The following is a 14,128-nucleotide window of genomic DNA, read 5'->3' as shown; positions in this document are numbered from 1 at the left end:
ACTATTGCTGTTGGCTTCAAGATCATGAATCTGCTCAGCAGCGCTGACTGAGATGTTGCTGCTGTACTGGAAGTGGCAAAGTTTTATGAGGCTGACATCGAGACCTTGAGCCTCGTGAAGGCGGAAGCAGAGCGCTGGTATTCAACAACAATGAAGTTCGAATCCATTGGAGATGCCCTTGCCCACGCCCAGACCCGAATGTATCCGAACCTGGCCAAGCTCCTCCGAGTTTTGATCACGCTCCCAGTCCCGAACGCAGAGGCCGAGCGTTCATTTTTAACCCTGAAGCGACTGAAGACCTACCTAAGGAATACTATGGGTCAAGATCGCCTCAACGGCCTGGCGCTACTCGGCGTTCACAATGAAATCAATATTGAAATAGTGTAATCAATGTATTTGCCAAAAAAAAACAGGAGGTTCATGTTTGTGTGAGATCCCATGAACAATGTTGTGTGTTATTAATGTAATTTAGATACTTTAATTAACAGGTTCAGAAGTTCATACACGATTTTGTTTGTATTTCTGATTTTTAAAGCTACTTTTATTTTTTATTACTTCCATGAGTCCATGTGCACTAACACTACACACGGATCCTGCAATAATTTCTCTCTATGCGAGAGTATACGCGTGCCAGTGCCTTATCACTGACTAGCACAAGCGTGTTACAATATAAAACGAATATACATTCTATTATATATGTCTAAAATACAGAAAAATCTGAAAAAACATTATTAAGTTAAGTATACCTCAGACTTCAGATACATCAGACTACTCAGAGGAAGGAATTCAGGTTAGCCCCCCCCCCCCCCAATTTTTTTATCCTGGATCCGCCACTGGTGGCGACTGCCAAGTTTGAAGACTTAGAGCCTTGCCAAAATGCCGCAGCAAGGACTATCCTAGGAGCTTAACCTTGGACTAAGATTGTTAACCTCCAGATGGAGGCTTCATTGCTTTCATTAGCATCACGGGTCAGAAGGCTGGAGGTTGACTTTCTTGCTAAGATAGTCCAGAGCCCCAGGATAACTGAGCTGAGTCAGAGCCTTGTGATAGCTCTGGGACGGGTACATAATCTTATCCACTGCGGTACCTGGCTATCTCAAGCGGCTAGACTCCTGGACTCCTTCAAGCTCACCAGTGCTCTCCTTGAGAAGGGTAGGGACTCTGTTCACCCAGAGTTCAAGTCCCCACCTTCATGGCTGTCGATACCTGCAACCTTCGTTGTCACTAAGCTTCCCAGTAAGAAGAAGTTATGTGACCAGGAAAGAGTACGAGCGCAGGCCTTACCAGGCATCCGCGCACTGTCGAGACCTGGAATGGCGGTCTATTGGATGGCTCCGTGGACCCCAACAGGCCTCGTAGTGCGGGAGCTGCTTTTGTGATTGATGATTTAAATTTTGGCAGGAGAGTATCTGATCATGCGTCCACTCTCCAAGCTGAGGCCATAGCGGTCCAAGGAGCGTTAGAGCATGCTCTAATATCTAGAACTGGTCCTGTGGTGATCCACACGGACTCACAGTCTCTGCTAGGCAGATTGGATACGACACAGCCCAGCGACAATGTACGCATACTGACATCCATCCTAGCACTCCTGCTGAAGCTACACCAGCAAGGCAGGAGTGTTACGCTCAACTGGGTGCCGAGCCATGTAGGCGTCCCAGGAAACGAGCTAGCCGAAATCGATGTTGTCGTCCCTCTTAGCAGAAATCAGTTGCGCATACGCACCAGGGCCCTCAATCAGGTACAACGGTTCCTTCAGCACAGACTAGAGGCAGAGGTATCAGAAAGGGCGAGGTGGTACAGGGCAGTCACAGACTACGAGCCCCTTGTACTTCCTCGCTCCACACCTAGAAAAGTGGAAACTGATCATCCGTCTGCGGCTGGAGGACCGTTGTTTCTGGCAAATAAAAAGCAATCCTACTCAAGAGGAAAGAAGATGCCATCACTGCAGCCACCCAGAAGCCACCCTAGAACACTATCTACAGCATTGCACCGCAACTGTTTTTCTGAAGAGAGGGCCCCCGTCAACTTCTGAGGGTCGTGTGCGCCGCCTATGCAGCACCTCACTCAGTTCGAATTGCGTCGGCTGGTAGAGTGTCAGCCCCCCCCCCCCCCATAAATATTTCATATTTATTATTATCCATTAATATCCACTGTTAATGTTAGGAAGGGTGCATTCACCTTGATGTGCATACATATATCACATAAGTATGCACATCTAATTTACCTAGTTGTATTTACCTAGTTGTATTTTGCGGGAAGGGGAGCTATGCTCGTGTTGTCCCGCCTTTGTATCTTGCAGTGTCTAGTTTGTTTTTAAACTCATGAATGGTTTTTGCGCATACTATTTCATTGTCCAGTTTGTTCCAAGTGTCCAAAACTCTATGAGGAAAACTGTTTTTCTTCAGTTCTCTTCTATAGCTATGTTTTTTTATTTTCTTTCCATGTCCTCTTGTGTTTCTTTTGTCCCAGTTAAGTAAGTTCTCACTATCGAGTACCTCTGTGCCTTTCATGATTCTGTAGATGGTCAACAGGTCACCTCTCTCTCTTCTTTGCTCCAGTGTCGGTAACTCCAGTTTAGCCAATCTCTCTTCGTATGATAGGTTTGCAAGTGCAGGTGCCATTTTTGTAGCTGCTCTTTGGATTCTTTCTATTTTCTATGAATGTATGAGTGTGTGTGGCTTTGGCCACACCCACTCATACATTGAATCACCCTACAAACGGGCTCGCCACAAAAAGCCCGTGGGAATTCTATTCCTAAATTCTATAGAATAGAAATTGTGTGACGGCAATTCTGGTTTTGACCAGCGCCGCGTCACCACAGACGAACTAACGATTTATATAGCTTGTTAATAGGAGATGGACCTTTTAAGTCAAAAGATCGCGCAATCAGTCCTGGAATTTTATTTGCTTTCTCAGAGGCTGAAATCATCTTTAGCATCTCATCTCAAGAGATAAGACAGATTCCGGTATGAGAGATCACTCCCGCTGCATTTCGTCGCTGCTAAATTTACGCCGTCTAGCCATCAATTACTCTAGGCACTAGCTCTGATTGACGAGCTACAACCGTTACAACATCGAAAGTACTGCTACCCAAGAAAATTCCCCCTTCTTTGTGGAATCTCGCTCTGGCAGGATTATGCCCCACATAACTCTCCCTGCACGATTAGCATAGCCCGTGTGGTTCTGTTTAAAATTGCTTTTACGGCGGGAGAGGGGGGAACCCGTCTTCAAGAAAAGCCCGGTCTCGCACGCTCTAGTGCACTCAGGCCTCGTATTCGATCGCTTGCTGCTAGGTAGACAGGTCACGTAAAGCGAATCAGCACCAACACGCTAGTAAACGCCCACGCCCCCCTGCCCCTTAGATTTCCGCCTTTTTCCCCGCTAGTCCTGCACACAAACACAGTTCCTTTGTTCATTCCCGTCATCAATGCCGCCATGGCGGCTACTAATACCGTGACTAGCGTGGTGAAACGTAGGCGCTGCGCTCCAGGATCAGAGCCTCCATCCGATGATGAAGCTGCCGTGGTGATGGCCCCTGTTCATAACAAGGGTGGCAAGCTCCCCACCTTCAAGGTCGTACCCTCAGCGGGGTACGATACAGCTTTTGAGGTGGTACGAGCTCTTGAGAAGGGCCCCCTCCACGGTAAGCTTGTATCCCTCCGGCACCTTGGTGACGGTAACTTGCTGCTGTTACAGAGCAGTTACCAACTCGTCGAGGAGCTGGAGGCAGTTACATCATTGAATGGAAAGCCTCTGACCCTGGAGAGACTCAATCCCGAGGATAAGCGGCACAGACTCGTGGTGCACAATTATCCGACCTCATACATGACTGAGGCCATTGTGGACCACCCTCAGGTAATTGGAGCCACGAGAATGCGCCGCTGGGATAAGACGCCCACCCGCCAGGTCTTGATCACCATAAAAGGCCCTTTAATCGTATTGACCTGGGGATGTATGGCAGCTATGATGTACGAACGTACATCCCTGATCCTCTCCGTTGTTTTAAGTGTCAACGCTACGGTCATCACCAGGCGCGGTGCACTTCCAAGCTACCAAAATGTGGCATTTGCAGCATGTCTCATGCTACCGAGACTTGTCTCAACAAGTTTAAGGCTGGCACTGAGACTGTGGCCAAGTGCCCCAATTGTAGCAAGAAGCACCACGCCTGGAATACTTCTTGCTCTGCTCGTAAAGCTCAGGCCATTGCCTGTAAGGAGAGGACAGAGAAGCGACAGGACTTCATACCTGCCCCCCCAGGTACATTTATATGGGGCAGCAGGAAGCACTCTCCCACTGCACCACAGACACCTACACCTAGTGTTCCTGATTTAAACAATCAAGAGCGCTTCCCTGCCCTCGACACAGACACACGCACACACACCCGAACTCAGCCAGCTCCCAAAAAGACCCCCACACCCAAACCTACGCCTAAGCCTACGCCTAAGCCCACGCCTACCCCTAAGCCTACACCTAAGCCCACGCCTACCCCCAAGCCCACGCCCCCAGTACCAACCCCGCGAGCACAGGAACGGCGGCCCCTTCCACCTCAGTATCCGTCTGATGTCATCCCCGTTAGGGAGGATGACATCGACTTGTGACCGGTGTCGTCTCTGCAGTCGCTACCACCCTCGGGGAGAGCGACCCAGACAAGATGCTGGTCATGGTGGATAGGGCCGTCAAGAACGTGCTCAAACTCCTGAAAGAGAAGAGGAACCCTAGGCGAAAGGAGAAGACTCCCTCCCCCTCCACCTCCTCAACTTCCGCCTCTTCCCCTGCCTCTTCCTCCTCCTCTTCCTCTGCCTCCTCCTCCTCTTCCTCTGCCTCCTCCTCCTCCCCTTCCACTTCCCCCAAGCCCACTACACCCACTTTCACCATTGGGAAGGCAACACCTACAACTTTAAAGACGAGGAAAGTGCCTTCTGCCAAGCCCCAACGTCATTTTGCGCTTAGGCTTGAAGACTCCTCTTCTGATGAGGAGGGAAATGTCCCTACTGTTTCGAAGACGCAACCCATCTTGTCCTCTGACCGGGGAGGACAAGATGAGACAGCAATGGAACTAGACAGGGAAGAAAGTCGCCCTATTCAATGATCACTTAAGGTTGCTACAGTGGAACATAAACGGGTTCCGCAGCAAAAGCTCATATCTCCTTGCGCTTGCGCAAGAGTATGATTACGATATCATACTTCTCCAGGAGACATTGGTGAGTGATGAGGTGCGATTTCCGGGATATCGCATCTTCTCCCTCCCTCGCTTACCCACTACTAGGGGGTGCATGATCTTAGTCAAATCATCCATCCCCTGCAGTGAGATCATGGACCCTGTATCATGTGGGGATGGTGTGGAAGTTCTTGCGGTTCGACTCCATCGAGCCCATGAAGTGTACACCATCTATAACATATACAGGGGCCAGAGAGCGGAACTGGACCTTGGAGAAGTGTGTGCTCTTGCTGCGGACAGGCTCCTCATCATAGGAGGGGACTTCAACGCCCATCATAATATTTTGATGTCGCTCCAAGGGCCCAATGTCGCTGGGCGCCACTTAAATTACGTACTAGATGAATGCCCTGATATTGCGTTGTTGAATTATGGAAATCCGACGCACGTGCAAGGTGGACGACTTGATCTGACCTTGGCGACGGCCACTCTCCTCCCTAGGGTAACCTGGGAGGTGCATCCTATTGTCACTAGTGACCACTTCGGTGTCTCTGTGCACATACGGGATACACCACCCATACCAGCTGTATTACCTGTTCCCAGGTGGAAGACAGCTTTGGCAAACTGGCCAGTATTTGAGAGGTCTGTTGAAGAATGGGCAGCGTCCTACGTTCCACCACAGGACGTGGAAACGTTAGAAGCTGACTTTTCTGCAGCCGTTCAGGAGGCTGCTAACAGAGCCATCCCAAAGACTCGCCAGTCCCCCAGAGAACATAAAAACAGCTGGTATTATACTCCCGAGATGAGAGAGGCCAACCATCGGGTGAACATGCTTAGGCGTGTCTTCCGCCGGCGCCGAACTCAGAACAATTTGGCCAACTTGCGCGCTGCAGTTCATGACGCTCACGTCATAGCTGCAGATGCCAGAAGAGCTAAATTTCTTGAATGGTGTGAGGGCTTTAACGCTCACACCTCCCTAGCAGAGCTGTGGTCTAAGCTCCGTAAAGCTACTGGCAGGACTCAACCACGACGCACTCATCATGCCCCTGATGCTGAGGCGCAGCGACTGGTGCAGGAGTTTGTCTCTCGCTCCAGCAGCACCTCACTCCCGCAGTGTGTTCAAGACACACTGCAGGACCTCCAAGGAGTGAGGCGCCACAGTGTTGAGGACATGATGAGTCAATCGGATGATACTGACGCTAGCTTTACGCTTCAGGAGCTATGGGTCACACACAAGACCAGCTCAGACACGGAACCTGGAAAAGACCTCGTCACCTATTCCATGCTGACCCATCTTGGGCCAGCGGGTGACGAGGCACTTCTAAGGGTGATAAACGCGTCTTGGAGGACTGGCAAGCTACCAACAGCCTGGAAGACGGCAATCATAACGCCAATTCCAAAGCCAAAGGAACCTAGTGCTTGTCGCCCCATCAGCCTGACAAGCTGCATGGGGAAGACAGCGGAGAGGATGGGGCTAAACAGGCTGCTGTGGAAACTGGGCCCGATGCATGAGCATATCCATGCTTACTGCAAGGGCACTGGCACAGAAAGCAGTATAGCAACACTCCTCAATGCTGTCAGTGACACACCGTCCATCGTGGTCTTTTTTGGACTTGGAAAAGGCGTTTGAGCTGGCCAGCCCACTTGTGATATTAGACACCCTTGCTCGCAAGGGCGTAAAAGGCAAGCTGCTTTCTTGGATTAATGACTATCTCAGTCACCGGTCTGCGAAAGTACGCTTTCAGGGTCATATATCAGAGGCCAGAATGCTGGAGAATGGCACTCCACAGGGGGGGGGGGTGTCCTCAGTCCCACTCTGTTCAATGTGCTCGTCTCCAACATTCTGGAACTACCTCTACCCAATGGGTGCAAGGTCATCTGCTATGCTGATGACATTGCGCTCATAATTACTGGGAAACGGCAGTGCTTCAACAGGGCTCAACGCTGTTTAAGCGCTGTGGCGACAGAATGTTGCAGGTTAGGGTTAAAGATCTCCCCTACAAAATCGAAGGCCATGGCATTGAGACTCTGGAAAGAAGGGAAGCACCTCACCATCCAGGACCTTAGGCTGGACTGGGTTCACCAGTTTCAGTACCTGGGGGTCTGGATTGATGAGAGGCTCACCTTTCAGAAGGAACTAGCCTATATCAAGGAGAGACTGAAGGCGAGAACCACAGTTATGAGAGCAATGACGGGGAAGGCACTTGGTGCCACGCATCAGGTCCTTCGCACATTTCATGTGCAAGCTGTCCGCAGCTTGGTGGACTACGCTGCCCCAGCTCTCATAAATGTGGCGACTGCCAGGCTTGAAGACCTGGAGCCTTGCCAAAATGCCGCAGAAAGGATTATCCTGGGAGCTCAACCTTGGACCAAGATAACTGAGCTAAGTCAGAGCCTTGTGATAGCTCTGGGACGGCTGGACTTCTGGACTACTTCAGGCTCACCAGCGTTCTCCTTGAGAAGGGTAGGGACTCTTCACACCCAGAGTTCAAGCGTCCCACCACCATGGCTGTCGATACCTGCAACCTTCGTTGTCACAAAGCTTCCCAGCAAGAAGAAGTTATGTGACCAGGAAAGACTACGAGCGCAGGCCCTACAAGGCATCCGCGCACTGTCGGAACCTGGAATGGCGGTCTATTATACGGATGGCTCCGTAGACCCCAACAGGCGCCGTAGTGCGGGGGCTGCCTTCGTGACGGATGGTTTGACCTTCGGCAGGAGAGTATCTGATCATGCGTACACTCTCTAAGCTGAGGCCATAGCGGTCCAAGGAGCGTTAGAGCATGCTCTAATATCTCGAGCTGGTCCTGTGGTAATCCACACGGATTCACAGTCTCTGCTAGGCAGCTTAGAATCAACACAGCCCAGCGACAATGTACGCCTACTGACATCCATCCTAGCACTCCTGCTGAAGCTGCATCAGCAAGGCAGGAGTGTTACGCTCAACTGGGAGCCGAGCCATGTGGGCGTCCCAGGTAACGAGCTAGCTCACGCCGCAGCAGAAGTGGCGCGCCAAAGACCCGAAGTCGATGTTGTCGTCCCTCTTAGCAGAAATCAGTTGCGCATACGCCTCAGGGCTCTCAATCAGGTACAACGGTTCCTCCAGCACAGACTGGAGGCAGAGGTGTCAGAAAGGGCTAGGTGGTACAGGGCAGTCACAGACTACGAGCCCCTTGTACTTCCTCGCTCCACACCTAGAAAAGTGGAAGCTCTGCTCTTCCGTCTGCGGCTGGAGGACCGTTGTTTCTGGCAGATTAAGACTTACCCGACAGCAGGAGAGAAAAAATACCAACATTGCCGCCACCCAGAAGCCACCTTAGAACACTACCTCAAGAATTGCCCCGCAACTGCTTTTCTGAGGAGAGGGCCTCCGACAACATCTGAGGGTCTTGTGCGTCGCCTATGCCGCCACTTAAGTAATTACAAACTGCGTCGGCTGGTGGAGTGTCAGCCCCCCCTTTAATTCTTTTGCTTAAATTATTGTGTACTCCGTTCATGTCAGGAAGGGTGAATTCACCGAGATGTGCATACATATTTAATATAGGTATGCACATCCGGTAAATGTATGAGTGGGCGTGGCCAAGCCACACACACTCATATATTGAATCACCCCCACTTTTTCCAAATCTATTACACCACTTGCTACATTAACCACCATCACTGAACACACAGCTAATGTTAGGAAGGGTGCATTCACCGAGATGTGCATACGTATTTCATATACGAATGCACATCTTGTGAATGTATGAGTGTGTGTGGCTGGGCCCACACACACTCATATGTCAAATCATCCTCCAATCGGGCTCACACTCAAAGCCCGTGGGAACATTCTTCCCAAATTTTACAGAACAGAACAGAGGCTGAAATACACTGCTTAGATGATTTGAGATCGTTACTGATAATTACGTCGGGATCCTTTTCACTATCCACTATTGCTAACGAATTTCCAAATAACTTATGATAGATGCCAAGGATGATAAATTGGTGTATTCTAACCTAACCTAACTAACCTAACATTTATTTAGTAATTCGGTACCTCAAATTCTAAAGTTCATCTTGGTCGTCGTCGTCGTCACGGATGTTGACGGCCTGATTATATTATTGTACCTCTGGCAATTAACAGACGGCGGCAGAACCCCGTGTTCTCATAAAGTCCAAGGAAGCCACAGTGTCTTTGTAATAGCGTTTATTAACGTCACCTGGAGTTGGAGAACACCCGTTCCACAACGTGAAAGCTATCGTCTGATTGCGACTGGACTGGCATGACGTCCGGACCGTATTCTAACGGCTTCGTTCGTTAGTAAATTTGTTTGTAGCAAGGTTTTTGTTTTTATTTCCGCCAAGAAAATCGCATATTTCGTTCATGTATTATAATTTACAAAATTGATATTTAATTCTCTAATGCTATATCGCGTAGGCGTGCATAACTAAAATAACACCCCCATTTCATTCCCCACACACTCCACTCCCTCCCTCTTTTCTTGGCTCCTCTTGGATGACGGGTCATCACTGCATCTCGCCCACTGCCCTAGGTCAGAGGCAATGTAGCAAGACACAGCACATCCACAACAAGGCCGCTTTATTTAATCGGCGATCCCCCGACCTCTCCGTCTCTTCATGCAGAAAAAGAGAAGACAGGAAGAAATCCCTTCGGGCTGCGTCGAAATATGCACATTTACTCCCTTGCACCCATCCTCCAACCCCTTCCATTCATCACAGCATCATCTATGTACAACAATTCCCCATTCACCCTATCTTCTGTCTTCTTCCTTCCTCAACAGACATCCCCCTCTTTCCTAATGTCCCTTTCACCCCATCCATCTCATCTTTGGTTGCCCCCTCATGTTCACTCCATCCACCTCTGCCTTCCACACCTTTTACTAATCTTCTTCACTCATTCTTTCCATGTGTCCAAACCATCCCAATACTCTTCCATCAACCCTATATCCCAACTCCCTTTCCACTGCTGCTCTCCTCGTTTCTCACTCTGTCCAGTCTAGTAAACCCTACTATACTTCTCAGGCATTTCATCTCAAACACATTTAAACTTTTCCTTTCATATGTTCCATGTTTCTGCCTCATACAGTGCTGTTGGCTTAATCACCCCTTCATACAATCTGCTCTTAGTATCCACTCCCAGATATCTTTCTCATTACACTTTTTAATTCACACCTCCCTTTCTCTCCACATTTGCACCCAAGTACCTAAAACTATCCACTCCCTCCAGTCTTTCTCCCTTAATACTCATTTCCAATTTGCTGCCATATTCTCCCCCTGTACATCTCACCACCTTACTTTTCCCCACATTTATCTTCAACTTCCTTTTGCACACCTTCCCAAACTCCATCACTGACTTCCTTGATCCCTCTGATCCTGCTACAACCACAATGTCCTCAGCAAACACCAACTGGCTTAGCTCCCATTTTACTACATTTTCTTTAACCATCTCCATCCCCGGCCCATTGCTCTTGCGTTTACCTCTTGCACCACCCCATCCATGTATAAATTAAACAGTTTAGCCAAGGTGACATAACACATCCCTGGTGAAGTCCCACCTTTACCTCAAAACACTCTCTTCATTTCTAATTCTAACACTGGCTCTACTATCATTAAAACTCTTGATTGCTCTTAAAAGCTTTCCTCCTATCCCATATATCTGCAATACCCAAACAGTGCCTTCCTCTCTACCCAATCATAAGCCTTTTCCAAATCCATAAAGGCCCAAAAAAACATCCTTACCTTTTCCTATATTTCACATATTACCCTTATCACAAAAATCTGATCCATGCAACTTCTACCTGTCCTAAATGCACACTGTTCTTCACCAGTTACTCCCTCTTTTCCTCTCCTAATCCTTTCAATCAAAACCCTTCCTGACTACACTCAACAAACTGATCCCTCTGAAACTACTACACTCAAACTTGTCCCCTTTTCCCTTGTAAAGTGGAACTATACAGGTACTCCTCAAGCACTCTATCCTCTTTTAGACAGACATTAAACAACCTCACCAGCCAGTCCATTATCACTGTATCTCCCTTGTTTAGATACTCTACATAACACCCATCCAACCTAGGTACCTTACCTGTTCTCATCATTTTAATAACTGCTTTCACCTCATCTTTCCTTATTTCTCCTCCATTTTCATCATTCATCACTGTCATATTTTTAGAGCATCCCACTGCAACTACCTTTTCCTCCCTATCCTCCTTCACACTTAGCAACTCCCTAAAACACTCTTGCCTATCTTCCTCTTGCTGCTGTCTCTTCCATTATCTTCTCTCCATCTGCAACCTTTTACCTTTTCTTCTCTACTTGATTCATTTCCTCTTAATTTCTTTCCAAAACATCTTTTTATTACTTTCAAAAATTTCTGTCATACTCTTACATTTCACATCTGCTCTCCTCTTTGCCTCCTTTATCTTATATACAACCATTCCCCACTCACCCTCACTTCTCTTTTCTTTGTACCTCTCACATGATTCATCCTACTTTATAACTAATCTGTGAATGCTTGTTTTTTTCTCTTCTACAACCTTCTTTGCTTCATTATCCCACCACTCACTACCCTTCCTTCTATTTCCTCCCATCCTCCTTGTTCCACACACCATCTTTGCACACCTTGTGACTCCTTCCTTTGAACATCCCCATTTCTCCTCCACTCCTAGCTCTACTCTTTCACTCCCTATCACTCTTCTCTCAGGTTTTTCTTGTACTCCTTTTCTTTCTCATTTAAGCAGTTTACTCTAAGCACCTTCCTACCTTCTGTCCTTTTCCTCTTGCTCCATCTACCCTTCACTCTCAACTTACCTTCCACCAAAAAAATAGTGATATAATCCCCCACACTCTCTCCTTAGAACATGTACATTCAAAACTCTTCCTACTCTTCTCCTGGTTATCACTATTATAGTCCATTAAAACCCTACCTGTAATTATGCTTGACTTTCTAAAGACTGTATTTGCTATTATGAACTCTCTAGACACATCACCATCATCTCTCCACTACAATTTTTCCTGGAGCTCCACATTTCCCAACCATTCCATCTACTGGTTCATTTCCTTCTCTAGCATTACATAAGAACATAAGAATAAAGGAGACTGCAAGAGACCATAAGGCCTACACTAGGCAGCTCCGTATCCATCACCACCTGTCATCCCCATCCAATAAAGTTGTCTAATCGTTTTTTAAAACAACTGATAGTTTCAGCGCTTACTACATGGTTACTAAGTTTATTCCATTCATCGACCACCCTATTAGTAAACCAATTCTTGCCTATTTCCTTCTTAAATCTAAATTTGTCCAGTTTATACCCATTACTGCGAGTCCTGCCCTGTTATTTTATTATGATGACCTTGTTTGCATCACCCTTGTTATAGCCATTGATCCACTTGAACACTTTTATTAGATCATCCTGCACTCTGCGTCTTTCCAGAGAGTGTAAATTTAGGTGCCTGAGTATGATAGGGGTTATAGTACCACTACATTGAGATTTCTCCCTAAACCCTCTATGCACTCATTTAAATCTATCCAAAAAGCCTCCCTTTCCTCTATACTCTTCTCACTACCAGGCCCATATGCATACATATACCAAAGGCTTTTTCCCCCTTACAAGGGAGGTAGCCAAAAAACAAAGGCATAAAAACCATTCCCACCCATTCCATCCCCAATACACTCCACTCCCCTCCCTCTTATCTTGGCACCTCCTGGATGACGGGTCATCCCTGCATCTTGTCCACTGCCCTGGGTCAGAAGCAGTGTTGCAAGACACAGCAAGGCTGCTTCATTAAATCAGCGACCCCTCTCTGTCCCCTCATGCAGAAAAGGAGAAGACGGTGAGAAATCCCTTCCGGTTGTGTCAAATATTTCTCACACATACTACCTCACCCATTCCACCTCACACATACTACCTCACCCATTCCACCTCACACATCACATCATCATCCATATACAACCATTCTCCATTCACCCCATCTTCTGTCCTCTCCCGTCCTTCCTCAACAGACATTCCCCTCTTCCCCAAAGCCTCTTTCACCTCATCCATCCACCGCATCCTAGGTTGGCCTCTCATGCTCACTCCCTCCACATCTGTCTTCCATACCTCTTTTATTAGTCTTTCTTCACTCATTCTTTCCATGTGTCCAAACCATCCTAATACTCTTTCATCCACGCTATCTCCCAACTCCCTTACCACCCCTGTTCTTCTCCTCATTTCTCACTCTATCCAGCCTAGTAACCCCTATCATACTTCTCAGATACCTCATCTCAAACACATTCAAACTCCTCCTCTCTTCCTCTCTTATGTTCCATGTTTCTGCCCCATACACTGTTGCTGGCACAATCACTCCTTCATACAATCTCCTCTTAGCATCCATTCCCAAATGTCTATTCCTCATTACACTTTTTAATCCACCAAGGCATTTGCTCGCTTCTCTCAATCTACATTCTACCTCCACCTCCATTCCACCCTTTCCTGCCACATTCGCACCCAAGTATCTAAAACTATCCACCTCCAGTCGCTCTTCCTTAATGCTCACTTCCAGTCTGCTGCCACTTTCACCCTTTGTACATCTCACCTTAATTTTACCCACATTTATCTTTAACTTTCTTCTTTCACATTCTCCCAAACTCTGTCACCAATTTCCTCAATCCCTCCTCTGATCCTGCTACAAGCGCAGTGTCGTCCACAAACAACAGCTGGCTCACCTCCCACTTTTCTCCATTTTCTTTAACCATCTCCAATCCTTGACCCACCACCCTTGCATTTACCTTTAGGACCACCCCATCCATGTATAAGTTGAACAGCTAAGGCGACATAACACACCACACACTTACCTACCTATTCATTTACTAGTATAGCCACCCCTTCTCTATTTCATACTCTCCTCACACTTGACACCCTCCCTTTCAACTTTGTTTCATTCAATACCAACACATCCATCTTTCTTCTAACAAACATACTGCCTATTTCTTCCCTA

This window comes from Oratosquilla oratoria, chromosome 6 (assembly GCF_046742065.1).
Source record: "Oratosquilla oratoria isolate Oo_2021 chromosome 6, ASM4674206v1, whole genome shotgun sequence".
NCBI classification, from domain to species: domain Eukaryota; kingdom Metazoa; phylum Arthropoda; class Malacostraca; order Stomatopoda; family Squillidae; genus Oratosquilla; species Oratosquilla oratoria.
Note: the sequence above shows the minus strand (reverse complement) of the source record.